This window comes from Mesoplodon mirus (assembly GCF_964341445.2).
Source record: "Mesoplodon mirus genome assembly, chromosome: 2".
NCBI classification, from domain to species: domain Eukaryota; kingdom Metazoa; phylum Chordata; class Mammalia; order Artiodactyla; family Ziphiidae; genus Mesoplodon; species Mesoplodon mirus.
The window spans coordinates 104398418-104425959 of record NC_138977.1 but is presented as its reverse complement, the minus strand read 5'-3'; positions in this window follow the sequence as shown (position 1 = coordinate 104425959).

Here is a 27542-nt window from a genome sequence, read left to right as displayed (position 1 = left end):
AGATATAAGCCAAACTGTTAGAAAATTGAGTGATTTTATAACAATCTCCCCCATGTGCTATTAATAAGGCATAAAAATGATCCTAAAAGCAACGAAGACCCAACGCAGCCAAAAATAAATAAAGTAAATAATTTTTTTAAAAAAAATCCTAAAATAATCTAAAAGAGATTTAAAATTTATTCACCATAAAAATTGATCCATAACTTAGACTCACAGAATTTTAAAGCTTAGGAGAGACTACATGTCATGTGGGCCAGTACACTTAGGGTTCAGAGAAGTGAAGCCAGGAAAAGTAAATAACTTTGTAAAGCTGTAGGTAATTTGTATCCCCAGGGGGACTAAAACCCAGGTACAAATTTCACAGGCCCTTTTCTTACAAAATATCTTTATGATTGTCTATATTTATTGAATCATCAGCTGTATAAAAATTTCAGTGAGTTCTATTGAATCTGTTTTAAATTCAATTTTAAACCATGTGATTCACTTAGGTGGCTGGCTGCCAATTCTCTGAACTCACTTCAAGATAAAGCTGCTTTTTCTTATATAAAAATATACATAGGCATATAAATTATTCAATATTATGGTGGCAAGATATAATTCTGATTTCTAGTGTTAAGGTTCAAGAAATGATCTTAGAGTTATAACTTTATATTTCTAAACTGTTTTGTGAAGCACTTAATCCTGAGTCACATGTAAACAAATACTGATATATTGTTTAAAATCTAATAATAAAGTTGGTGATCAGAGCATTCTACAAATAATATCATTGAATCTGTGTTAGGCCAATAACATGAGTCTTTCTTTCAACTTCTGTTAAAAATTACATTTCTTTTAAATAACTAGTTTGGGTCACTCTGAAGCAGAATTTCTCAACTTTGGCACTTTTGACCTTCTGGTCTGGATAGTTCTTTGTTTTAAGAGGTTACTCCATGCATTGTAGAATTTTAGCAGCACCCCTGACCTCTGCCTTCTAGATGCCTGAAATACACTCCTTCCCCCCAAATTATGATAACCAAAAATGTCTCCAGACATTGGCAAATGTCTCCTAAGGGGTGAACTTGTTCCTTTTTGAGAACTACTGTTCCAAAGACATTTGATTATTTTCAGAAATGCCAGCGATATCTCAAAATTATGACACTGAGCATTCAAAAACTATAGTCTCCTGGTCAAACTGTATGTTAACTATCATGTTCCTAAAAGAAACAGCAGAATAAGTGACTGATGCTTTAGTCAGTGGCTATTTCAAATACAGAGTGATCTTCCCACACACAATGTGCCTAGCGTTTCTCTCATACTCCTGCCTACAGTATATTCATAGAGAACCATCAACCACTGCTGTGAAGATAGGTTTTCTATGAATATACCCTCTAGTAGAGTTTCTCTATCTTGACCACAATCCACAGCAAGAAATATATTTTACATCACAGCTCCATAAATATGTAACAAAATTCTATGTATGAAAAAATGAAACAAGTTTCATAAAACAATACCTACCTTATGAAATACAATAAAATCTAATATTTCTATTCTATTCTATTTCATTTTTTTAAATGCTTGCCCCACCAACTAAATTGATTTCACAATATAACAAGTCAGTTAGATTGTGAATCTGCAGTTCCTATAACACATTCTGGAATGATCATTCACTATTATTAACACCATATTGTTATGATCTCACCTCTTCCCACTGCGTTCCCCACCTTCAACCTCTCTCTACTACATTTAGCAAATTGTAGCTAGATTATAATGCTATTCAATAATGCTATTCTCATGCACTCAAATCTTCACTGATTTCCCCTTTGCCTGACAAATAGAGTCTAAATCCACATCACCATAACTTGTAAGGTCCTTTACAATCTGTCAACAACCAATAAAATTTCTGTTTCACTTGTACTCAGTGCTCTTATAACAGTGAATGTTACTCTTTATTTCCTGAACACATATATAGTGGGGCATGCAATGTTCTCTTCACTCTACAAGATCTAGCTCAAATATCACCTCTACTGAGAATACGTTTATTATCCCAGACAAAATTACACTTTTTGAATGTGTTTGTTCTTCCCCTAGAGCATTTCTCATACTTTACTCTGTATTACAGCTTATATGTAAATTTATTATGTCTGCAAACATTTTAAGTTCCATTAAAGACTGCTTTGCTCATTTTTGTATTCCCTACAGTATTTAGGACAATATGCTGTATATATTCTGTTTAGTGAAAGAATAAATTAATAGAGGTTAATTATGATTTCGATGAAGGTAAGACACCTCAGTTCTCAGTTGTTAACTCCTTCCACAAGGTCACCTTCTTTTACACTGCCTTACAATCTGTGCTGGTCCTGCTTCGCACATTCTTGAATGTTCCTAAAGATCTCCTGCTGTCTGCCTACACCAGAAGCAATCAAAATACAGTAAGGCAAGTCTCTGACATTTCAGGACCCCCTCTAAATAAAAAACTTTTCCCTATATCCCTTAAATGAGCACATTCCAAACCCATAGGTATATTTGGAAATAAGGCCAAAAAGCAAATCTCCCATTTCCTTTTTTTTGTTTGTTTTTATTTGATCTACAAAGACTTTCCTCCTTTTTCTTTTATGGACCTCACAAAATAGGTCTGGGTACTTCCAAAAAGCCTTGTTAGATATCCATAGTTATATTTTTCTGATCAAAGCCCTTTTCTGAAAGAAAACTACAGTCCAATATCACTGATGAATGTAGATGCAAAAATCCTCAACAAAATACTAGCAAACAGAATCCAACAGCACAATAAAAGGATCATACACCATGATCAAGTGGGGTTTATTCCAGGAATGCAAGGATTCTTCAATATATGCAAATCAATCAATGTGATACACCATATTAAAAAATTGGAGGAGAAAAACCATATGGTCATCTCAATAGATGCAGAGAAAGCTTTCAACAAAATTCGACACCCACTTATGATAAAAACCCTGAAGAAAGTAGGCATAGAGGGAACTTTCCTCAACATCATAAAGGCCATATATGACAAACCCACAGCCAACATCGTCCTCAATGGTGAAAAACTGAAAGCATTTCCACTAAGATCAGGAACAAGACAAAGTTGCCCACTCTCACCACTCTTATTCAACCTAGTTTTGGAAGTTTTAGCCACAGCAATCAGAGAAGAAAAGGAAATAAAAGGAATCCAAATAGGAAAAGAAGTAAAGCTGTCACTGTTTGCAGATGACATGATACTATACATAGAGAATCTTAAAGATGCTACCAGAAAACTACTAGAGTTAATCAATGAATTTGGTAAAGTAGCAGGATACAAAATTAATGTACAGAAATCCCTTGCATTCCTATACATTAATGATGAAAAATCTGAAAGTGAAATCAAGAAAACACTCCTATTTATTATCATTACAACAAAAAGAATAAGATATCTAGGAATACACCTACCTAAGGAAATAAAAGACCTGTATGCAGAAAATTATAAGACACTGATGAAAGAAATTACAGATGATACAAATAGATGGAGAGATATACCATGTTCTTGGATTGGAAGAATCAACATTGTGAAAATGACTCTACTATCCAAAGCAACCTACAGATTCAATGCAATCCCTATCAAACTACCACAGGCATTTTTCACAGAACTAGGACAAAAAATTTCACAATTTATATGGAAACAAAAAAGACCCCAAATAGCCAAAGCAATCTTGAGAACGAAAAATAGATCTGGAGGAATCAGGCTCCCTGACTTCAGACTATACTACAAAGCTACAGTAATCAAGACAGTATGGTACTGACACAAAAACAGAAATATAGATCAATGGAACAGGATAGAAAGCCCAGAGATAAACCCAGGCACATATGGTCACCTTATCTTTGATAAAGGAGGCAAGAATGTACAGAGAAGAAAGGACAGCCTCTTCAAGAAGTGGTGCTGGGAAAACTGGACAGGTACATGTAAAAGTATGAGATTAGAACACTCCCTAACTCCATACAAAAAAATAAGCTCAAAATGGATTAAAGACCTAAATGTAAGGCCAGAAACTATCAAACTCTTAGAGGAAAACATAGGCAGAACACTCTATGACATAAATCACAGCAGGATCCTTTTTGATCCATCTCCTAGAAAAATGGAAATAAAAACAAAAATAAACAAATGGGACCTAATGAAACTTAAAAGCTTTTGCACAGCAAAGGAAACCTAAACAAGACTAAAAGACAACCCTCAGAATGGGAAAAAAATATTTGCAAATGAAGCAACTGACAAAGGATTAATCTCCAAAATTTACAAGCAGCTCATGCTGCTCAATAACAAAAAAACAAATAACCCAATCCAAAAATGGGCAGAAGACCTAAACAGACATTTCTCCAAAGAAGATATACAGACTGCCAACAGACACATGAAAGAATGCTCAACATCATTAATCATTAGAGAAATGCAAATCAAAACTACAATGAGATATCATCTCACACCGGTCAGAATGGCCATCATCAAAAAATCTACAAACAATAAATGCTGGAGAGGGTGTGGAGAAAAGGGAACACTCTTGCACTGCTGGCAGGAATCTGAATTGGTACAGCCACTATGGAGAACAGTATGAAGGTTCCTTAAAAATACAAATAGAACTACCATATGACCCAGCAATCCCACTACTGGGCATATACCCTGAGAAAACCATAATTCAAAAAGAGCCATGTACCAAAATATTCATTCCAGCTCTATTTACAATAGCCAGGAGATGGAAACAACCTAAGTGTCCATCATTGGATGAATGGATAAAGAAGATGTGGCACATATATACAATGGAATGTTACTCAGCCATAAAAAATACAAAATTGAGCTATTTGTAATGAGGTGGATGGACCTAGAGTCTGTCATACAGAGTGAAGTAAGTCAGAAAGAGAAAGACAAATACCGTATGCTAACACATATATATGGAATTTAAGGAAAAAAAAAAGTCATGGGGTTTCCCTGGTGGCGCAGTCATTGAGAGTCCGCCTGCCGATGCAGGGGAGGCGGGTTCGTGCCCCGGTCCGGGAAGATCCCACATGCCGCGGAGCGGCTAGGCCCGTGAGCCATGGTTGCTGAGCCTGCGCGTCCGGAGCCTGTGCTCCGCAATGGAAGAGGCCACAACAGTGAGAGGCCCATGTACCGCCAAAAAAAAAAAAAAAGTCATGAAGAACCCAGGGGTAAGACAGGAATAAAGACACCTACTAGAGAATGGACTTGAGGATATGGGGAGGGGGAAGGGTAAGCTGTGAAAAAGTGAGAGAGTGGCATGGACATATATACACTACCAAACGTAAAATAGATAGCTAGTGGGAAGTAGCCGCATAGCACAGGGAGATCAGCTTGGTGCTTTGTGACCACCTAGAGGGATGGGATAGGGAGGGTGGGAGGGAGGGAGATGCAAGAGGGAAGAGATATGGGAACATATGTTTATGTATAACTGATTCACTTTGTTATAAAGCAGAAACTAACACACCATTGTAAAGCAATTATACTCCAAAAAAGATGTAAAAAAAAAAATGACCCAGACCTACTAGAGAATGGACTTGAGGATACGGGGAGGGGGAAGGGTAAGCTGGGACAAAGTGAGAGAGTGGCATGGACATATATACATTACCAGATGTAAAATACTAATGGGAAGCAGCCGCATAGCACAGGGAGTTCAGCTTGGTGCTTTGTGACCACCTAGAGGGGTTGGATAGGGAGGGTGGGAGGGAGGGAGATGCAAGAGGGAAGAGATATGGGGATATATGTATATGTATAACTCATTCACTTTGTTATAAAGCAGAAACTAACACACCATTGTAAAGCAATTATACTCCAATAAAGATGTTAAAAAATAAAATAGAATAAATAAGTCTATTACGGATACATGTTACAAAAAAAAAAAGGTCTATGTAACTGAAGATCTAGTAGGACATGTCATGTATATTGCAAGTAAAACCAAAAATGTATACGGGATTTTCAAATACCCACCCTAAATCGAAGATCATAAGGGCAAACACTCTAAATTACACGTGTTTGGTTTGTAGTCTACATAGGCAACCCTATGTAGCTTATCTAGAAAAGATAGAGCCAGGGGTTTATTAATTCAAATATGTTAATAATTCTTCAGGGGTAGACTGATACATTTCTTAGTGTCTTATCAAGAATTTTATTAACCAAGATAATGTCAGCAGTGTAAAATTCACGGAAAAGTTTTCAGCATGTTCTGTCCTTGGGAGCAGTTAAGAGAGCATAGGAAATAACAGTTTCTTGAAAACATTATGAGTCCTGATGCTTTTAGGAAAAAAAATTTATATAATCTTTTCTATTTATTCCACAGTTAGTTATCTTTCTGTCCAAGTTTCCTAGTTCTTGAGTCAATTTCAATAATTTTTATTTTTTTCAGAAATTTATTTTCTTGAGACTAAATATTTTTGGTAGAGTTTCACATATTCTTATCTCTTCTACATCAGCTGTTACCTTATTATTGTTTTTAAATTGCTGTATTATATATTTGTGTGTTTTAATCAATATAAATAACCCTCTTTATCCTGGTTACTGTTATTGCTTTGGACCTCTATCCTTACTATCTCCGTATATTTGCTTGCTATCTTTGTTCCTTCTCTTTAACTTTTTGTTTTAGTTGTATATCTGACAATGTACAGGCTTCTGAAAACTGGATTTTCTTTTTAAAACCATCAAAGAGTCTTTGCCTTTTACTCCATCTGTTAAAACTACTCATGTATATTAGCATAAGTTTTATGTTTGGTATAACTCTGTCACCTTTCTTTCTACCATTTATTTCTTATGTTTCTTATGACTAATTTCTTCATTATCTTTATTTTATTCCCCAAACACACACCCATCCCCAGAGCAATAAAGACCTCAGTAAATACTTCTAGGTACTTCCCTCCCTTGGTGGGAGATTTTCTACATCTTATTCATAATAGTCTAATCATTCTGTTTTAGACAAATATGCTTTGTTTCCTTTAAAGCATCTAAAAACAAAAATGAAAAAAATGTTTTATACTAATACTTTATGTAATTTTATCTCCCAAAACACCCCTACTTGTCCTAGCTCTCCAGTGAATTCCCCCCTATTGTGATTTAACTTTGTTAATAGGCTTGGCAGCCAGGAGAGAAAAGGCATGCAGCTCCTGGAGAGGACAGCTATTGCCTTGTGGGGAAGAAGCTTCTGCAATATCCCTGCACAATGCTAGCTCAACGGAGAGAGAGAACCCACTTCTGCAAACTCAGAAGGCTCAAACAAAAAAAGTTTGCAGAGTCAAAAATTTCAAGTTATCTAGCCCAATAGCCACATCCCATGTGTCAGGTCCCAAGTTTTATCAACTAGGGCTCTGACTTTGTATCACCAGATCTATGTTAAGCATCCAACCATCAATGCAGTTCAACCACTCTATCCAGTCCTGTGTTTGGTATTCAGCTTTTCCTGCTCACCCACTGCATGAGATGAGAGCTTTTTAATAATCTACCAAAGATAATCTCCGGATCTCAAACTCAGCTTTCAATTATGTTAATTGCCCTCCACTTTTCATTATCCACCTCTTGCACATAATTGCAAACTAGTAGCAACCATGCAATTCCACTGTCCTTATGTTTATCACCGCTAACCCTAAAATGTATGAATTGGCACTGACCTGTGCATTCACCTCTACTACCAGTGCCAGTGGTGAAAGTTTTAACAATCACACCACTGCCTGAGCTAGAAGCTGTCAGCATACCACCTACCACCAAGTTCTCATTACCAGCACCAGCTGAGTGGTGACTGATCCAGCCCCCAAATCTCATCTTGACATCAGTTTTCTTGGAGCTCTTTCAGTACTACCTACTACCTACTACAAATTGGGCTTTCTGGGTGTCAGACACTTAAACAAAGTAAATGTGCAAAGGTTTATTGAGAAGTAACACTTGTTAAAGGAAAAGAGAGGAAGCAGGATCTGGCAGGGAAAGCTATCAGACAGCAACGCCAATCTGACAAAAGTCTCTTCCAGACCAACTAGGAACTATGGAGTAAATAATGTGTTAGAGAAACCCACACTGGGTGGAAATGACTAAACCTTTATACCACCACCTTGCTCAGTCATTGGCTGAGGGCTACCCAGAGAAGAAAATGCCCTGAGCTTGAAAACTGAGGCAAACCTTGACAAAGCTAACAGTTAGAGTCTGTCAGGTTGTATTAAGCATATATTTTTACTCTGACACTTTGATATCTGAGGCCTTGCTGACCCTGGAGGGAATGCCTCTTCCAGGGCCAGCTAATTCCCAGAGATGGCAAATGACTCCACTGTGAGCATGTCCTCGATATGCGAACCAACCAACCCAGAATTTATAACCCAACCATCTCCTTTTTTTTTTTTTTTTTTTTTTTTTTTTTTTTTTTTTTAATTTTAGGTTCAAACTTTTATTTTACAGTTTGGAGGTTAAAGTTCAGATCAAATTCAGTTGCAGGGGTCAATGAAAGTAAAAGATCTACATGGGAGAAGGGTGTTAGGACAAGTTAAAAAAACATTCACAGTCTTTATAAAGAAAAAACATTGCCAAAAAATTAGAAATGATGATCAAAAGGGACTTCAACTAATTACCAGGACGAAATACCCATGCTATGAAACTTGGAGTCAAGGGCTCCAAATCTTCTTTCTCTCTCTTTCTCTACTTTATGGTGTTTGAAGTTTATATGCAAAATATTTCTCTCTGATCCCCATCTAACTAATGGGCTCATTGAGAGGACTGGTGATTCTGCTGATTTACTGAATGGTGACCCCTCTTTCAAAAATGAAAATAACGACCCTCCCTTCCTTTCCTTCGGAAATATTAATTGAGCAAATGATGCCTTGCGTAGCGCTTGTTCCTTCCTGCCACTTTCTGTCTGTCATCACCAATGCCAGGTGCCCACAGGTAAAATCTGCCTCCTGCTCCAGGAGGGGACAGTTGGGAGGCGGGGAGGAGGAAAGACAAAGCCAACGTGCTGGGAGGGAGCCTGATTCGATCCCGGGCAGGGCCGGCACTCAAAAGGGTTTCCTGCCTTAAAACTTTCCAGTCTTTGAGTGGATCCAAGTCAGAGATTAAGGAGACCATTGTCTAAAGGGCGGCCGAAGGCAGATCCAGTCCCGAGAGGAGGGGGCGCGGGGAGAGGATGCGGGGGAAGGAAGCGGCCGCCGGCTGCTCGGCTCAGGCCCGGAGCGACCGGGCGCCTGCACCCCATCTCCTTTTTTTGAGCTCTTATACTTTGGGCCATCATTCCTCTGCCAGGGAATAGTGTATGCAGTATTATAGTGTACCCACACCAGGGCCAGGTACCAGACAACTGGCGACAGCCCCTATGCCACAGAGCCCACTGAAATTATTTCAACTAGCCAATAATCAGCCTGCTTACCCTGACTCATCTGTCCTTCTGATGGAAATCACAATAAAGGCTCTTGCACATAGTTCCTTCTCTTTCCCTCTGCCTCCTGACTCTGCTTCCCCATGTGACCCTGCATGGTGTGACATGTCCCCTTCTTGGGAACAGTAAATAATAAACTATCTTTTCAATCAATGGCAATCATCTCCTGATCTGCTAGTCTCACCTTACCTAAATAAAAATGAAATCTATGTTTTAAAATATAGGTACTCATACTCTTTGAAGTTGAGCAGTTTGTCTTGAAGGATGATCTGAAGGCTACCTCCATGTGTCCTACAGGAGCGATTTTTTTAAAGTGGATCAATCATAGCTGTAATACTTCAGAAAGCAGTGAATTTTTATTCACTATTTCATTCACTACTTTTTTAAATTAACCACATACCAGTTAGGGATGACTGGCTCTGAAAACATAGCAGTCCTTTCCCCCATGGGCCCTATGGTCTACTGTAGAATAATTTCAAAAGGTGTGCTGAACACTGTAATGAGTATGAGAGGGGAAGCAAACAGATGTGGGATCACAATGAAGAGGAACCAACCTCTCCTAAGTGTGAAGAAGCCCTCATGGATGGAAAAGCATATAAGCATTCCTGAAAGACTATTCAGATTGGGACACTAAAGAGAAATTTGTTGAAAGAGGTATGAAACAATAGGAAAGCTGAGGGAACAGAGCTGGAGGAGACAGAGAGGGCAGTATATTCAAGTAACTAAAGGAAATTCAGTGTATAGTGTAGAGTTCTAGAAGCAGGGTGGGAAAGGAGGGTGAAAAGGTAGGCAAAGTCTAGATGCTGCAGGGCTCTGCCACCCATGTTAAGGAGAGTGAACTCTCTTAAATGCAAGGGAAGCTACTGAAGAGTTTTTAAGAGGGTAGTGACATAACTCAATGTGTAATGATCACTCTTGTTGTATGAAAAAAAGACTAGAGTGGAAAAAAAAATATGGGCAGAAAAGCTAATCAGAAGACTGGGACAGTAATCCAGCTAGAAGTTCAGAGTGGCCTGGAGTCATATAGTGGCAGTGGGTATTAGGACAAGGGGGAAATGGGTTCAATAAATATTTATGCACATAAAACATTAAGAAAAGAGATGGAGTCAAGGATGACACTCAGATTTCTGGTGTGAGAAACTGGGTGAATGGAAGGTGACTTATAGAGATAGGAAATACTGGAGAAGCATATTAGGAAGAGGAAGCATAAAGATGTGCATGTAAAGAACAAGTAAAAAGATTAGCCTCCCAAGGGAGGATAAAAACATCTTCCACTATAATAAGAAGGATATAGGCAGATGCATAAAATTTACAGATACAATAACAAGTAGTTGAGGGAGTGTCCATCTGAAGGTGGTTCTATCTTCACCTGTTGATAGAAAAAGTTCTATCTTTTTCTCCAACAGTAGAACTGTAAGTCATCTGTTGAAAGCAAATGCAGAGAGTAAGGGATAGAAAATAAACATTTGGGGAAGAATAGATAAGATATGAAACGGTTTTTGTAAACACTAAACACCGACCATGGAAACCTAACTATATTGCTGGGCAGTAGTGAAGAGCCAGATAAGACCAGCAGTTATAAATTGATAATGGGATCAATCTTAAAACAGATACTTACAACAGTTATGTATATTCATACTGTTCTCATTATCGACCAAATAAAAGATCACTTAAAGCCTTTTGTGGATATATTGGGTAACTTTAATTTGAGTTTACCAGCCAGACCTTTCAATTGATCAGATGACTTATGTTGTATATTAATATGTACTATATTTATTTGCCCTGATTGCCTCTCTGAATGTGGAGGGAAAAGAGCAAGAGTCAAACTTTCATATGTATATAGGAATTACCCTTTATAGGAGAAAATGACTCTACGCAGCTCAAGGGAGACTGATGTGGAGAACTTAGGAGAGGGGTAAAGGATACATGCTTCCTCCTCTAACAAGATAAAAAGGTATCTATAACCAAGATGCTTCTTTGACCTCTTAGTATTAGAAACTGGCTTAAAAAACTTTACACGTGGAAAGCACAAGAAAATAGTTGGCTCTCAACATAAAAGCCATCACAGATTGTAATAAGCTTCTTTGGATTTCTTTTTTTTTTTTTTTTTTTTGCCGTACGCGGGCCTCTCACCGCTGCGGCCCCTCCCGCTGCGGAGCACAGGCCCCGGACACGCAGGCCCGGTGGCCACGGCCCACGGGCCCAGCCGCTCCGCGGCACGCGGGATCCTCCCAGACCGGGGCACGAACCCATGCTCCCTGCATCGGCAGGCAGACTCTCAACCACTGCGCCACCAGGGAAGCCCTTCTTTGGATTTCTTAAACCATGTTTGAAGGAATGCTGTAGGAATAAGATTACTTTGGAGAAGCATGGTCACATATGTGAATCTAGGGAGGGGGTATTTTAGAAACACCCAGGGCCATTTTCAAACTCTATGTGCTTTCCACCTCTCAGCAATTGTGACTTCTACACATGTACACACACACTGCCTCGAGAATCAGTGTTGAAAGAGTGACCACATTATAAATTGTTGCATTGCCAGGTGCTTTACATTTGTTAGTTCATTTGATTGGATTTGACTGAATTTTCATTTTTCCATGAGAATAGTGTTTTAACTTCATTTATATGTATAAGAAAACTGAGGCATACACAGATAAACAATTTTGTTGGACCCCACTTGGTAGTAAATATTGGGTGGGCCAAAAAGTGCCTTTGGCTTTTTAAGTAAAAATAAAAGACACATTTTTCATTTTCACCAAGAACTTTATTGAACAACATATTCACCCTTTTGTTCCACTACCTTCTGCCATTTTTCAGGCAACTTCATAATTCCATCTTCCCAAAACTTTTTATCTTTCTGAGCAAAGAACTGTTCCAGGTGCCTTTTACAGTCTTCCAGGGAATTGAAATTTTTTCCATTAAGAGAATTTTGTAAAGGCCAAAATAAATGAAAATCCGAAGGTGCAATGTCTGGTGAATACAGCAGATGAATCAGAACTTCTGACCCAAGCTGTTAACAGTTTTTCCCTGGTCATCAAAGAAACATGCGGTCTTGCGTTATCCTGATGGAAGATTATACGTATTCTGTTGACTAATTCTAGATGCTTTTCGTTGGGTGCTGCTTTCAGTGGTCTCAGTGGGAGCAGTACTTGTTGGAATTAATTGTTTGGTTTCCTGGAAGGAGCTCATAATACAGGACTCCCTTCCAATCCTACCATATATACAACATCACCTTCTTTGGATGAAGACCGGCATTTGGTGTGGTTGGTGGTAGTTCATTTCCCTTGCCCCACAATCTCTTCCATTCCACATTGTTGTACAGTATCCACTTTTCATCACCCGTCACAATTTGTTTTAAAAACGGAACGTTTTCATTACGTTGCAGTAGAGAATTGCATGTGGAAATAAGGTCAAGAAGGTTTTTTTCACTTAACTTATGTGGAACACAAACATCAAAGCAATTCACATAACCGCTGGTGCAAATGATTTTCAATGCTTGATCTGGATATTTTGAGTATGTAGGCTATCTCCCTCATGGTATAACATTGATTGTTCTGAATTAATATTTTGATTTGATTGCTATCAACTTCAACTGGTCTACCTGACCGTGGAACACTGTCCAGCGAGAAATCTCCAGCACAAAACTTCGCAAACCACTTTTGACACATTTTATCAGTCACAGCACCTTATCCATACACTGTACAAATCTTTTTTTGCATTTCAGTTGCATTTTTACCTTTCTTGAAATAATATAGAGTAATATGCCAAGAATGTTGTTTTTTTTTCATCTTCAATATTAAAATGGCTACACAAAAATTCACCAATTTTGATGTCTTTTTTTTAATGCACGTTGATATGACAGCTGTCACATACAACCTAACAAAATTGTTTCGAATGACATTAAACACACTAAGTGCTACTAGAGCCATCTTATGGAAAAAAAAAATGAACGTTTTGGCGCACCCAATAGAAGAACCAAGATTTGATTCCAGGTGTATTCTAATTCCAAAGAGTGTACTGTTTCTACTACATGCCTTCTGAATAGATAAAAGCCTTTGAAACATAGTAGGACATACTTATTCCCTTACCTCCCGCTGCCTACAAGTCATAATCCACAAAATATACAAACAGCTCATGCACCTCAAAATAAAAAAAAACCGAACACCCCAATCAAAAAAATGTGCAGAAGACCTAAATAGACATCTCTCCAAAGAAGATATACAGATGGCCAACAAACACATAAAAAGATGCTCAAAGATTCTACCAAAACAGACAAAGATAGCAAAAAAAAAAAAAAAGAAAATTACAGACCAATATCACTGATGAACAGAGAGGCAAAAATCCTCAACAAAATACTAGCAAACAGAATCCAACAGCACATTAAAAGGATCATACCCCATGATCAAGTGCGATTTATCCTAGGGATGCAAGGATTCTTCAATATATACAAATCAATCAATGTGATACACCACATTAACAAACTGAAGAATAAAAACTGTATGATCATCTTAATAGATGCAGAAAAAGCTTTTGACAAAATTCAACACCCATTTATGATAAACACTCTCCAGAAAGTGGGCATAGAGGGAACCTACTTCAACATGATAAAGGCCATATATGACAAGCCCACAGCCAACATCATTCTCAACGGTGAAAAACTGAAAGCATTTCCTCTAAGATCAGGAACAAGACAAGGATGTCCACTCTCAACACTATTATTCAACAGTTTTGGAAGTCCTAGCCACAGCAATCAAAGAAGAAAAATAAATAAAAGGAATCCAAATTGGAAAAGAAGTAAAACTGTCACTGTTTGCAGATGACATGATACTATATATAGAAAATCCTAAAGATGCCACCAGAAACTACTAGTGCTAATCAGTGAATTTGGTAAAGTTGCAAGATACAAAATTAATACACAGAAATCTCTTACATTCCTATACAATAACAATGAAGATCAGAAAGAGAAATTAAAGAAACAATCCCACTTGCCACTGCAACAAAAAGAATAAAATACCAGGGATTAACCTACCTAAGGAGGCAAAAGACCTGTATGCAGAAAATTATAAGATACTGACAGAAGAAATCAAAGATGACATTCACAGATGGAGAAATATAACATGTTCTTGGATTGGAAGAATCAATATTGTGAAAATGACTACACTACCCAAAGCAATCTACAGATTCAATGCAATCCTTATCAAACTACCAATGGCCTTTTTCACAGAACTAGAACTAAAAATTTTACAATTTGTATGGAAACACAAAAGACCCTGAATAGCCAAACTAATCTTTAGAAAGAAAAATAGAGCTGGAGTGATCAGGCTCCCTGACTTCACACTATACTACAAAGCTACAGTAATCAAGACAATATGGTACTGGCACAAAAACAGAAATATAGATCAATGGAACAGGATAGAAAGCCCAGAAATAAGCCCACGCACCTCTGGTTACCTAATCTATGACAAAGGAGGCAACAATATACAATGGAGAAAAGACAGTCTCTTCAATAAGTGGTGCTGGGAAAACTGGACAGCTCCATGTAAAATAATGAAATTAGGACACTCCTTAACACCGTACACAAAAATAAACTCAAAATGGATTAAAGACCTAAATGTAAGGCCGGACACTATTAAGCTCTTAAAGGAAAACATAGGCAGAACATTCTTTGACATATATCACAGCAAGATATTTTTTGACCCACCTCCTAGAATAATGAAAATAAAAACAAAAATAAACAAATGGGATCTAATGAAACTTAAAAGCTTTTGGACAGCAAAGGAAACCATAAACAAGACCAAAGACAACACTCAGAATGGGAGAAAATATTTGCAAATCATGCAACTGACAAGTGATTAATCTCTAAACTGTACAAACAGCTCATGCAGCTCAATATCAAAAAACCAAACAACCCAATCCAAAAATGGGCAGAAGACTTAAATAGGCATTTCTCCAAAGAAGACGTACAGATTGGCAACAAACACATGAAAGAATGCTCAACATCACTAACCATTAGAGAAATGCAAATCACAACTACAATGAGGTATCAACTCACACCGGTGAGAATGGTCATCATCAAAAAATCTAGAAACAATAAATGCTGGAGAGGGTGTGGAGAAAAGGGAACTCTCTTGCACTGTTGGTGGGAATGTAAATTGATACAGCCACTATGGAGAACAGTATGGAGATTCCTTAAAAAACTAAAAATAGAACTACCATATGACCCAGCAATCCCAGTCCTGGGCATATACCCTGGGAAAACCATAATGCAAAAGGACACTTGAAATGTTCATTGCAGCACTATTTACAATAGCCAGGACATGGAAGCAACCTAAATGTCCATCAACAGAAGAATGGATAAAGAAGATGTGGTACCTATATGCAATGGAATACGATTCAGCATAAAAAGGAATGAACCTGTGCCATTTGCAGAGACATGGATGGAACTAGAGACTGTCATACAGAGTGAAGTAAGTCAGAAAGAGAAAAGCAAATATCATATAATATTGCTTATATGTGGAATCTAGAAAAATGATTAACTTATTTGCAAACCAGAAATAGGGACACAGATATAGAGAACAAGTGTACGGATACCAGGCGGGGAAAGAAGGATGGGGTGAATTGGGAGATTGGGATTGACATATATACACTACCATATATAAAATAGATAACTAATGAGAACCTACTGTATAGCACAGGGAACTCTACTCAATGCTCTGTGGTGACATAAATGGGGAGGAAATCCAAAAAGAGGGGATATATGTATATATGTATAGCTGATTCACTTTTCTGCACAGCAGAAACACAACATTGTAAAGCAACTATACTCCAATAAAAATTAATTTAAAAAAAATAACCTGCACATAGTAAGAAATAAAATAAAATAGACTTGGCCACACTTAGGAAATCCAATTACTACCCCACTTTTAAATTTACACTTATACTAAATGTAAACATTTCTATTTAAACAACATTTACAACTTTCAAATGGTGGGCACATCCATTATCTTTCTTTTTCTATCTATATAATAACTCTGTGAAGGAGGTCATGACAAATTCATTACCAGCCATAGCCATACGACAGTGCTGCCCTGGACATGATGACTAAACAATCTCCAAATTCAAAGAAAACACTCTGGCCCACGCCTTCTTACATCATCTGCCTTTTGGTTGTTTTCTTCTGCTCATATTGTTGTGACGGGTTCCACTGAATGACTCATACTTCTTTTAAAGCTAGGTCTATTTTCAGACATTTGTGTATTTGGAGATACTGTCTTTACCATGATCTCCCCACTCAGCCTAGGCAGGCAAAAGAACCAATCTTGATAATGTTTACACTACATGATTTATCCTCCATCAAAACAAATGATCTCTTCTATTGATATTTCCCTGAAGCTTGTTCCTGTCAGTCTTAGGTCACATTGTCTTGGTTTGTGAATGTACAGCTGGAGGAATAAAATCAAGCCTATGGCAGGGAAGAAGAGGATTCTGATATTTTTTGTACAATGTCATTCTACATTCCTTATTCTTGCAATGGCTTCCCCTATAGAATAGAAAAGGTCAAGGCCTATCCTGCCACTCCCTGAGGATCTGAAAATTAAGAGTCAACATCTTCTGAATAAGTCCTTGTTAAGAGCAATTCCTTTGCCTCACAAACCATATTTTTTTTTGTTTTTTATTAATTTTTATTGGAATATAGTTGCTTTAAAATGTGTTAACTTCTGCTGTGCAGAAAACTGAAGCAGCTATACATATATACATATATCCCCTCTTTTTTGGATTTCCTCCCCATCTAGGTCACCACAGAGCATTGAGTAGATTCCCTGTGCTATAGAGCAGGTTCTCATTAGTTACCTATTTTATACATAGTAGTGTATATATGTCAATCCCAATCTCCCAATTCATCCTACCCGCCCCCTTTTCCCCTTTGGTAACCATAAGTTTGTTCTCTACATCTGTGACTCTATTTCTGCTTTCACAAACCATAATTTCATGCCCCACCTCTCTTCCTGTGTTGAGCTCAACACAGGAGAGCAGGAAGTTGCTTTCAGACTGAATGCAGTTTACCCCATGCCTCTCCCCTGACTCATTCCCAAGTTCTGCTGTGAACAGTGTTGCAAAACCAGGAACTGCATTAATTCATTCAGTTACTGGACATTCAAATAATGTGTGCTAAGTACCTTCTCATTAAAAAGGGCTTTGCTGATTGCTCCAGGAAATACAAAGATGGAGAAGAAAGAGCACACATAGTTGGGGGAAAGTACTGTCAACAAAAACCAGAAGACAATATACTTCTCATCTTTAAAAAAATTATTAAAATAAAAGCAAATTTTTACAGGTCATTAAATATTTAAATAATTTGCCCCAGTACGCTATTTTTTCTTTTTCATTTATTTCAAGGAAAAATTCAGCAGCAGGTTAAAAAAAAAAAAAGACTACATTCGTGAAGGTGGTCAAAATACTTCACATTAGGAGGTGGTTTCAGTATTTTATGATGAATCTGTTCAGTGTGATAGGATTCACCCTTTAAAATGCAGCTGTTAAAATTCTTAATAATTGATGAATCTAGGTACTATATTTGCAAGTTTTCTGTAAGTTTGAAATTATATCAAAATAAAAAGTTATACTTTTTATGCAGCCATTAGACAGATACACAGCTACCAGAAATAATATATACAGCTACTAGAAATAAAAATTAGTAACACAAGAATATGCTTATCAAATAACATTGAGCATAATAAAAAGCACAATACAAAGCTATATATTATGATATAACGTGTGAAAAAGAGCTGTACATGTGAAAAGTACTTAAAGGTTAACATATAAAATGAAAATGGTTTGTTTAGGTAACTTTGTTCAAATGTTTTTAATATATTGTTTTATTCTTTTTACTAAAAAAAAAAAAAGGTCAGAATATCAGGCATGAGATACAGGATATGATGAAAATATATAGGGGGGAAGGGCAGGGAGAAGCCCATGCATTCCTTTTCCTGTTGTATGGTATGCACATTATATAAAAAATGCATAAGTAATTGAACACTTCTGGAGTTGAAGTACTGGAGTGAATCCATTAGACATTAGCTATCACTGATTTACAAGATAAAGTCATAGAATTTTAGAAATAAAAATGTCCTCTAAAACCTCGTGATTCACCTTCTCATTGTCTCAGTAAGTAAATGAGACTCATAGAGTAATAAGTGATTTTTTGCTTAGGCTTTGCAACTAGTTGATGAAAAAGTTGAGACCAAAATTCAAATTTCCTAATTCTGTTACACATTCCAATTATTTAGCATTCATTATTTCTCCCAAAGTAACCTCAGCATAACCTTCCAAATTTATCTCCTGTCCTTCCCAACACAATAAACAGGAATGTCCTTTCTCACTTCCATGCTATTCTACATGGAATATTCGTACTACACTCTGCTGTCCACTCATCCACTAGCAGTATTGAGTTAGAATATTTTTTTTAAAAAGGCATAGTGAAAAAGACAAAGTGAATTTTAGTTCCAACTGTTCTACTTGCTTATCCCACAATTTTGTATATGTAATCAATTACTTCTCTGAATCTCTGTTTCAAGTGCTATGAGAAAAACAGAATTTTATTACAGAGAAGGGAGAATTCAAAGGTAGTACTACCAATTAATATCTGGAAAGTATTTTCTGATAGTCTTTGGCTTGCTGTGGCAAAGAACAAGTTGTATGACAACATGATAATATGGGCGAGTGTCACATCCTTTTTAAATGAAAAACTATGATACTACAGCCTGTGGAGTAGTTTCAAGCTTTCACAAAATACCTATCACCTGTTATGATGTGTAATCACAATTTACCAGTATAAATAAAATTTTTACTGATTTGTAAAATTTCCTGTCTACTTCTGATTCCATTCCACAAGTCACATGATTGGTTCAAGTTGACTCCTTCAGACTTGTTTAACAAGTTAGGTTTTAATTGTGTGGGATTTCCTCCTTTGTCTTCAGTTCTTTCATAGATCACATATAACACACAAGAGTCATTCATTTGAGTGGAAATCTCAGAGCAGTTGGACAGGCAGAAAAAAGGACCTCTTTATTACTCAGGATTAAAATGTTTAGGTAAGTCCTATTTTTGCCACTGTAGTTCTGAAATTTTGACTAGATCATAAAGCATTTGAAAAATGTACAGAAGCTTAAGAAATTTTGGCTGTGTCTAGCAATCTTCTAGTTACTTTTCTCAAAACTTCATTGAAACTCTTAGATATTGTTTAGATAACATGCTTGATATTGTTTAAATAAGGTGCTTGACTGCTTGACTGAATTTTTAACAAAATGAATAAACCTAAAAAGATGGCTTAGCGTTATGAAAACGTTTGAATAAGTAAGTGTTTTTGTTTTCTCATATTTAATTTTTCAAAAAACTGATGTGTGGCTTTTAAAATGTAATCAGTAAAAAATTCCTCTGTTGTTTAAAGTTTTTTAAGGATTTTCTATTTTTACTCCTGTTGCAATATTATTACTAGCTAGTAAATATGCAGTGAATCCTGAAGTCCTCTTTAGGAAAGCAAAGACTATATTTGTCTACCTATTATATACTATGATATCATTAATTTCAAGTTCTTGTTGATACTTAAGAAAAAAATAGTATTTGCCTAGTTTTCTTTTCAATTAATAGCTACTTATGATCATACACTTTAATATAAAAAAGCAACAAATTGTAGCACAATATAGAGTTAGATGGTACAATCTCAAAATTACATAATTTGATGTGTTTGTGTCTGCATCTATGAGTATATTGTTCATTTTGTTTTCCCATGAACAAAGAAAAGTATGATATTGGTAAGTCATTTTAAAAGAGGAATAAATAAAATATGGACAATCTATTGGCCATGTTAAGTGTAGTTGTGTTTATTTTAAATCTCCTGAACTTTAGAAAACTCAATCAAAATTCAAATAATTTTAATAAAATATATGTACAATTATGTGCATTTGAATATATATAAAAGAATAAAAAATGGGGCTTCCCTGGTGGCGCAGTGGTTGAGAATCTGCCTGCCAATGCAGGGGACACGGGTTCGAGCCCTGGTCTGGGAAGATCCCACATGCCGCAGAGCAACTAGGCCCGTGAGCCACAACTACTGAGCCTGCGCATCTGGAGCTTGTGCTACGCAACAAGAGAGGCCACAAGAGTGAGAGGCCCGCGCACCGTGATGAAGAGTGGTCCCCGCTTGCCACAACTAGGGGAAGCCCTCGCACAGAAACAAAGACCCAACACAGCAAAAATAAATTAATTAATTAATAAACTCCTACCCCCAACATCTTCTTAAAAAAAAAAAAAAAAGATTTCACTAAAAAAAAAAAAAAAAAAAAGGAAGGAAATTCTGACACACGCCACATGAATGAACCCTGAAGACATTATGAGGAGTGAAATAAGTCAGACACAAATGGACAAACATACTATAAGCCAAACACAAAAGGACAAATACTGTATGATTCCACCCATATGAGATAAAAAAAAAAGAATAAAAAATGGATAGCAATCTATTTTTCCAAAAATAAATGATAATTAACAAGTAATAATATAAGAAAATAATAAAAATAAATTATTTCATATTCATAGAAAGGATAGGTTTAATAACCCATTAAAATAGGTTAAAATCTATGAAATAATTTATATATTATGTATTCTCATTTTACGTGAAAATAAATCACAAAATTTTATTCACTCATTGATTAACACTTTGTAAAACTATACATGTGAAAAAGTCTATGAGAAATATAAAACACTAATCGTGATTGTTGTATTATAGTGGTGAGCTTATGAATTATACTTTTCCCATTATTCCTAAACCTCCTATAACAATCTGGTATTGTTTCAGTAAACACAATAGAGTTTGAAATGTATTTTGCTGAAACATTTTTAATTTTGCAAAGAAATTTCTCTGATTTTTTTAAAGAAATTGAATCTCATAAATAGCTAAATGTCATTCAAAGGACAATAAAGGGAAACATGGAAATAATGGAAATAATGAAAGTGATGTACAATTTCAGAATGCCTTGAATCAATCTAATTTCTAAATTGATCCATCCTTACACTCAATCAGAACCAAATTTTATAATTACAAAGAACTCTTCTTTGCAATTTGGTTTCTATGGATCACACTTTGAAATATTTTATCTCTTAAAAATAAGCTGCATCTACATATAATCAGTTTTTCCTTTTTTATTAACCTAAAAATATATAACTCACAATTAGGTTTGTTCATTGGTTGGTTGGTTGGTTGATTTTTATCGGAACAAGATAATCAGAGTCACTGTGCCAAATTGGTGAAATTTTGAAAATAACTTATGGACCTTGTTCATCAATTTGAGGACGCATGACTAGAAAACAATGCCTTCTGTCAACATGAGTAAAGAGTAGAATTTTTAGTGGGAAGAGGAGAGTATACTCAAATGGCTTGCGTAATTTAAAAATAGACAAATTTTTATTTTATTTTATTTTTTATTTTTTGGCCGCACTTCGAGGCACGTGGGATCTTAGTTCCCTGTCCAGGGATCAAACCCGCGCCCCCTGCACTGGAAGCGCAGAGTCTTAACCACTGGACCGCCAGGGAAGTCCCAAATTTTTATTTTGACAGGACACATGCCTGAGTTTAATAGTGCAAGAAATGAATTAAAACATAGTTTCCTACTCTACTTGAATATTCCCATCAGCATAAAGACACACCTCACTATCTTCAATTTAAAAGAAAAAAACTCAAATGTCACTGTTTTCCAGTTCCTCCATATGCTCTGAGGGAGCAGGGTATCCAAATTGGGTAGGGGAAGGGAAATGAAAGTAATATGTTTTTAGGTAATTCTATGTCATTTTTAGGTAATTTTAGGTAAATCTCCAGGTAATTCTGTGATACCTTTTGTTGAGAATCGGGTCTCTTGAATGGTTTAATTACTTTTATGTATAAATTAAACTTCCAGACCTTTTTTAGGTTGTCTTCTCCTGAAGCTTGCAAAGATGGTGTGTTTCTTTCTTTACCTATCTGTTCACCCCTCTCTGAAGAGGGAAATCCTATCAGAGGACCCAGGAACCCGGGTAGCTCTGTTATCGTGATATAATTATTATTCATTTCAAATCCTTAAGTATTCCAGATGTTCTTAGGTCCTCTAAGAGAGTGCCTTTTGCACTGGATTACATAAAAAGTATGAGATGAAGTTTGGAAAACAGGATGAAGATTAAAAGCTGGAATTCAGAATGTAGTTTAAGGAAAGATTTAAGGCAAATGAGCATATCTCAGCTCAGGAACAGACAGGTCTTAGCAGGACTCCTCCCACCATAACAAATCTTATTTCCATTTTCTTCCTTTTTGTTTGTGCTCTTGATATGATTAACTGACCAGAGAGACATGCCAAAGCCAATCAAATGCCATGGGAAAAAAAAAAGGATGTAACTGTCAAAAATGTATTCCAAATTCTTCTTGTTGCTTCAATTCTGGGTTATGAATTGCTATTTTAATTTTCAAAAACCATGCTTAGCGGGCTTCCCTGGTGGCGCAGTGGTTGAGAGTCCGCCTGCCGATGCAGGGGACGGGGGTTCGTGCCCCGGTCCGGGAGGGTCCCACATGCCGCGGAGCGGCTGGGCCCGTGAGCCATGGCCGCTGAGCCTGCGCGTCCGGAGCCTATGCTCCGCAACGGGAGAGGCCACAACAGTGAGAGGCCCGCGTACCGCAAAAAAGAAAAAAAAAAATGCTTAAAATTGTAAATCAGTAGGCAAAGGACATATTTCTTAATAGAAATTAGACAAGTGGATACCAACTTACCTTTACAGTCATGGAGCCCAAAATGGTACATTTAAAGCATAAGGTATTACCCATAAAAGCCTCAAGCCACATGCTAAACCAGTTGCCCATTTGGCCAGACTGTTTTTCTAATGTTGGTACAGGCTGGGGAGTGGTGATGGCATTATAATACATGGTGACTGCAATCAGTCCCCTAGAATCATGTATTTTCTAGCAAATTCTCTTATATCCACTGCCAATTTGTCCTCCAGAAGGAACTCAAGTTACTTCCTCAGAAATTTGTTACTTATCTGACTTATGCCACTGCATGCCACCATAGGGTTTGCTACGGTTGACACCCCTAAAATAAGTCATGAGGACAATAATCTGTATCTGTTGTTGTACGGGAACCTAAAGATACCCAATCCAATTCCTTAAAAGGTATTGCTCCAGCTTGAAGGATCTCATTCTCCTGAGCAAAGAAAACTTGCCATAATTTCAGTTTTTCATAGTATTCTTTAAGTCTAAATTTAGCATGTGCTCATGATATATAAAATTAAAGTACCATCCCAAGTCTAAAACCATTCACTGGGTAACTAAGATCATTGAAAATAAAACTGACTTTGGAAAAGTTTACACTGATGAATAACTTAGCAGAAAGAAATGGCAGATTCAATATAATATTTTCAATATCTATGTGCCAGAAGTATAAAAAAGTGTATCAATGATTAATAAAAGGATATGTGATCTCAAATTTCAAGTCAGTGGATAAATAGATCCATCGAACATTTTTCTAACCTGGATATTTTTTTATTCTGAATTAAACAAATTAAAACATATAGTTTCCTTCTCTGCTGGAATATTCCTATCAGTATAAAGACATACCATGCTATCTTCAGTTTAAAAAAAAAATTCCTCCCTGATCCACAACTCTTCTCTAGCTATTGCCTCATTTCTCATCTTCTCCCCTTAACAGCAAAACTCTTGTAAAAGTTTGTTTAGACCCACTGCCACCATTTATGTTTTCTTCTCCCATTCACTTTTTTTACTTAAATTTTTTTAATTATGAAATATATCACACACAAAGCCTTATTTAAAAATGAACCTCTGAGTACTCAGCAGTTATTAAGAAAAACAGTATCACTGTACTTTAGAAGACCCTCTGGGCCCCTCCCCAATTACATCTTGTTCACTAACTGCCCTCTCCCAACACTGCCCTTGTAACTGTTATCTGTTGTGGTATCTAAATTTCCTTGATTATCTTTATGATACATATATATATATATATATATATATAAAAACATATGTATACATATATGTGTGTATATATATATATATGTGTGTGTGTGTGTGTGTATCTCCCTAAAGAACATACTGCTTAGTTCTACCTATATTTTAAATTCATTACATGGGATCAAAATTAGGTTTTATAAGATGTATGGTAATAACTTATTCATGTTCACAGCTATATGATATCCCATTGTAGGAGTATAATATAACCTACATATCCACTGTTTGGGGATTTTACCATTACAAATAACACAGCTCTGAACATTCTTGAATGGGTCCAATGGTACAAATGTGCAAGAGTTTCTCTTGTGTATGTTCCTGCAAATGAATTTTCTGGACCATAGAGTGTATGCATGTTTATCTTTACCTATTCTCTCTTTTCCCATTACAAACAGATTCTCATCTCCACAGCTCTCAAATTGCTCTTGTCTAGCTCTCCAGTGATCATGCAAAATCCAGTGGTCAGATCTCAGAGTTCATTTTACTTAACAGCTTCACAACAGATCATTCCCTCCTTGAAGCACAGTCTTCACAAAGCTTCCAAAACATCATTCTCTCTTGATTTTTCTCCTATCCCACTGGTCAAACTTTCTGAGTTTATGTTACTGGATCCTTCTCATTTTACTGTTGTCCAAATTCTAAGTAATTTGAGGTATAACTTCTTTTCTTCTGTAGCTCTGCTTACTTTCTGTGTGATTCCATCCAGTTCCATGGTTTTTACAAACTTCTCATTTTTACACACACAAAAACTTGAGAACTGTTAGCTTAGATGGTAATTGAAGTTGACTGAATGAGATCAACTACAGAGAAAAGTGAACACCCAAAGATAGAGCATGGAGTAACACTAGACTCTTAAGGTGGAATAGAGGAGAAGCAACCAGCAGAAGACATTTAAAAGAAGAGTCAAAAGGATAAAAAGAGTGTAGAATCATGGAAATTAATAGAAAGAGAGTGTTTCAATAAAAAGGAGTGGTCAAGGGTGTGAAATCCTGTTAATAGGCTATATCTTATCTTCCCTCAGAAAGTCATGAGTGTCTTAAAGCAAGGACAATTGGCCATTGTTTTAAAGTCCCCAGTGCCTAGCAGAATGGCATAATAAGTACTCAATATCTATTGATTTTTCCACCACTCATTCAATAAACACTGTGTTAATACAGTGCCCACCATGTCCTGGGTTGAAAAATAAATAAATAAGACTTCAGAAAAAAACCACAGATTAAAAAAATGAAGAGGCATCTCTGTACCACCACTTAATCTCTCTTTAGATCAGTCGATTCATCTAGATAATGGATAAGATGGAGTGGATATTCCTGAAGTTCCCTTCTACTGCTAACATTCTGTGATTCTGAAGAATGTTATTACTCTTATAAAATACCATTACAAAAAATGATATTATTTGCAGCCAAAGCTGGGTTCTACCTAAAAGAGGAATGTAGAATTTACCACTTACTGAATACAGGCCAGAGTTCTAAATACTTTACAAACAGGACCCCATTTAATTCTCACAATCCACTGAAGCATGTGATTATCCCCATTTTATGAATAAGGAAAGTACGGCTTTTGTTGCTTGCATGGTCACATTGTGTCTGTCTGAATACAAAACTTGTGATTGTCATTATTGTACTATATTATCTTTCTATATTACTTGTAAAAATTTTTTTTAAAAAACCTGAATAAATAGATACATTTGTTCACGAGACAGAAAGGAATCTCTTATATGTATGGCTCTTCATGCCCATGTTAGAAGTCATGGCAATGCTCACAGAGTAGACAGGGTCTCACTTCCATCACCTAATCCACCCTCTCTCTGTGCAGATACACTTACACACAGACCATCAAAAACTTCAGGAGATACAATGGAGAACTAATCACAATCAGTCCCTCCCTTCATTTATTTGATTGACCACACACCGATATAGGGTCAAATGTCAAATTTTTAATTTATTTATCCTCACAGCAACCTTGAGGTAGGTACTATTGTCACATCTATTTTGCAGATAAGGAAATGAGGAGAAGTAAGGTAACTTCCCAGGTTCGCACAGCAAGTAGATGGAAAAAGTGGAACTTGAACCCATGGAGTCCACTTTAGAATCTGTGTTCTCGACCGCAGCCTCTTTCACAGAGCTTAGTCTACTGGGGAGGGGAGAGAGGTGATGTGGGGATGGGGAGATAGATAAGGAACATGTAAGCAGACATTCTTAAGGGAATAAAGTGTTTGCAAAAATTGAGAGTGTGTAGTAGACATGAGAGAATCTACCTAATAGAGTGGTCATGGAGAGGGAAGGAACCATCCATGTGAAGCAGGGAAAAGGAAAGAACACTGTGAAGGTGATAAGGAAACTCAGTGATTCTTCATTCAGTGAAAAAGGAGAAAACTGAAGTCCAGAGAAGGGACTTGCCTAATGTCAAGTAGCTTTTCTGATCTCTTCAACAGTGTTTTCACCCCATTCTGTATACTGCTTCCCAAGGTGAGAGATGTATCTGCAGCATTTTTACTAAGTTCTGAGGAATATATTTTATTATGTAGGCTCCAAAAATACTAGTGTCATAGACCTTGGAACTCTGCTAATTTCATTATGACACAAAATCATCCTGGGAAAATGATACTGAGAATCTCAATTCTTTCCCGTGCTTCTTTAGAAAATCTGGGCAAGAAGCCACTAGGATTAAGTTCAGATGGGTTTGAGTACAAGATGTTGTTTTTAAAAATATACTGATACAACTAAATGTTACTCAAGAGCATTTGAAACAACTAATCTTGGGTTTGGTCCGTGATTCATTAGAAGCTACTTTTTTTCTATGAGAACAATCATCATTTACTGGATATAGTTAAATAGAACTAACCATGATAAATACATATGGGGTTCTGGTTTCAGTCTCCACTTCTTCCCAGTTACTGGTAATAACCCTTAACTAGTAGCTCTGAGAGAATAGTTCAGTAAATTTCTAGATTCTCTATTCTATCATTCCTACTAACATTTCATCTAGTTTGTGCTGAAATGTCTTTCTTGCTTTAGACCCTTAACTAATACATTTTTACTTAACTTGTACATTTCTTTTTTCTTTCTTCAACCCCATTTTTCATTGTACCTCCTTTCTTGTTTCCCTGCCCCACCCACCCCAAGTAAACAATGTTA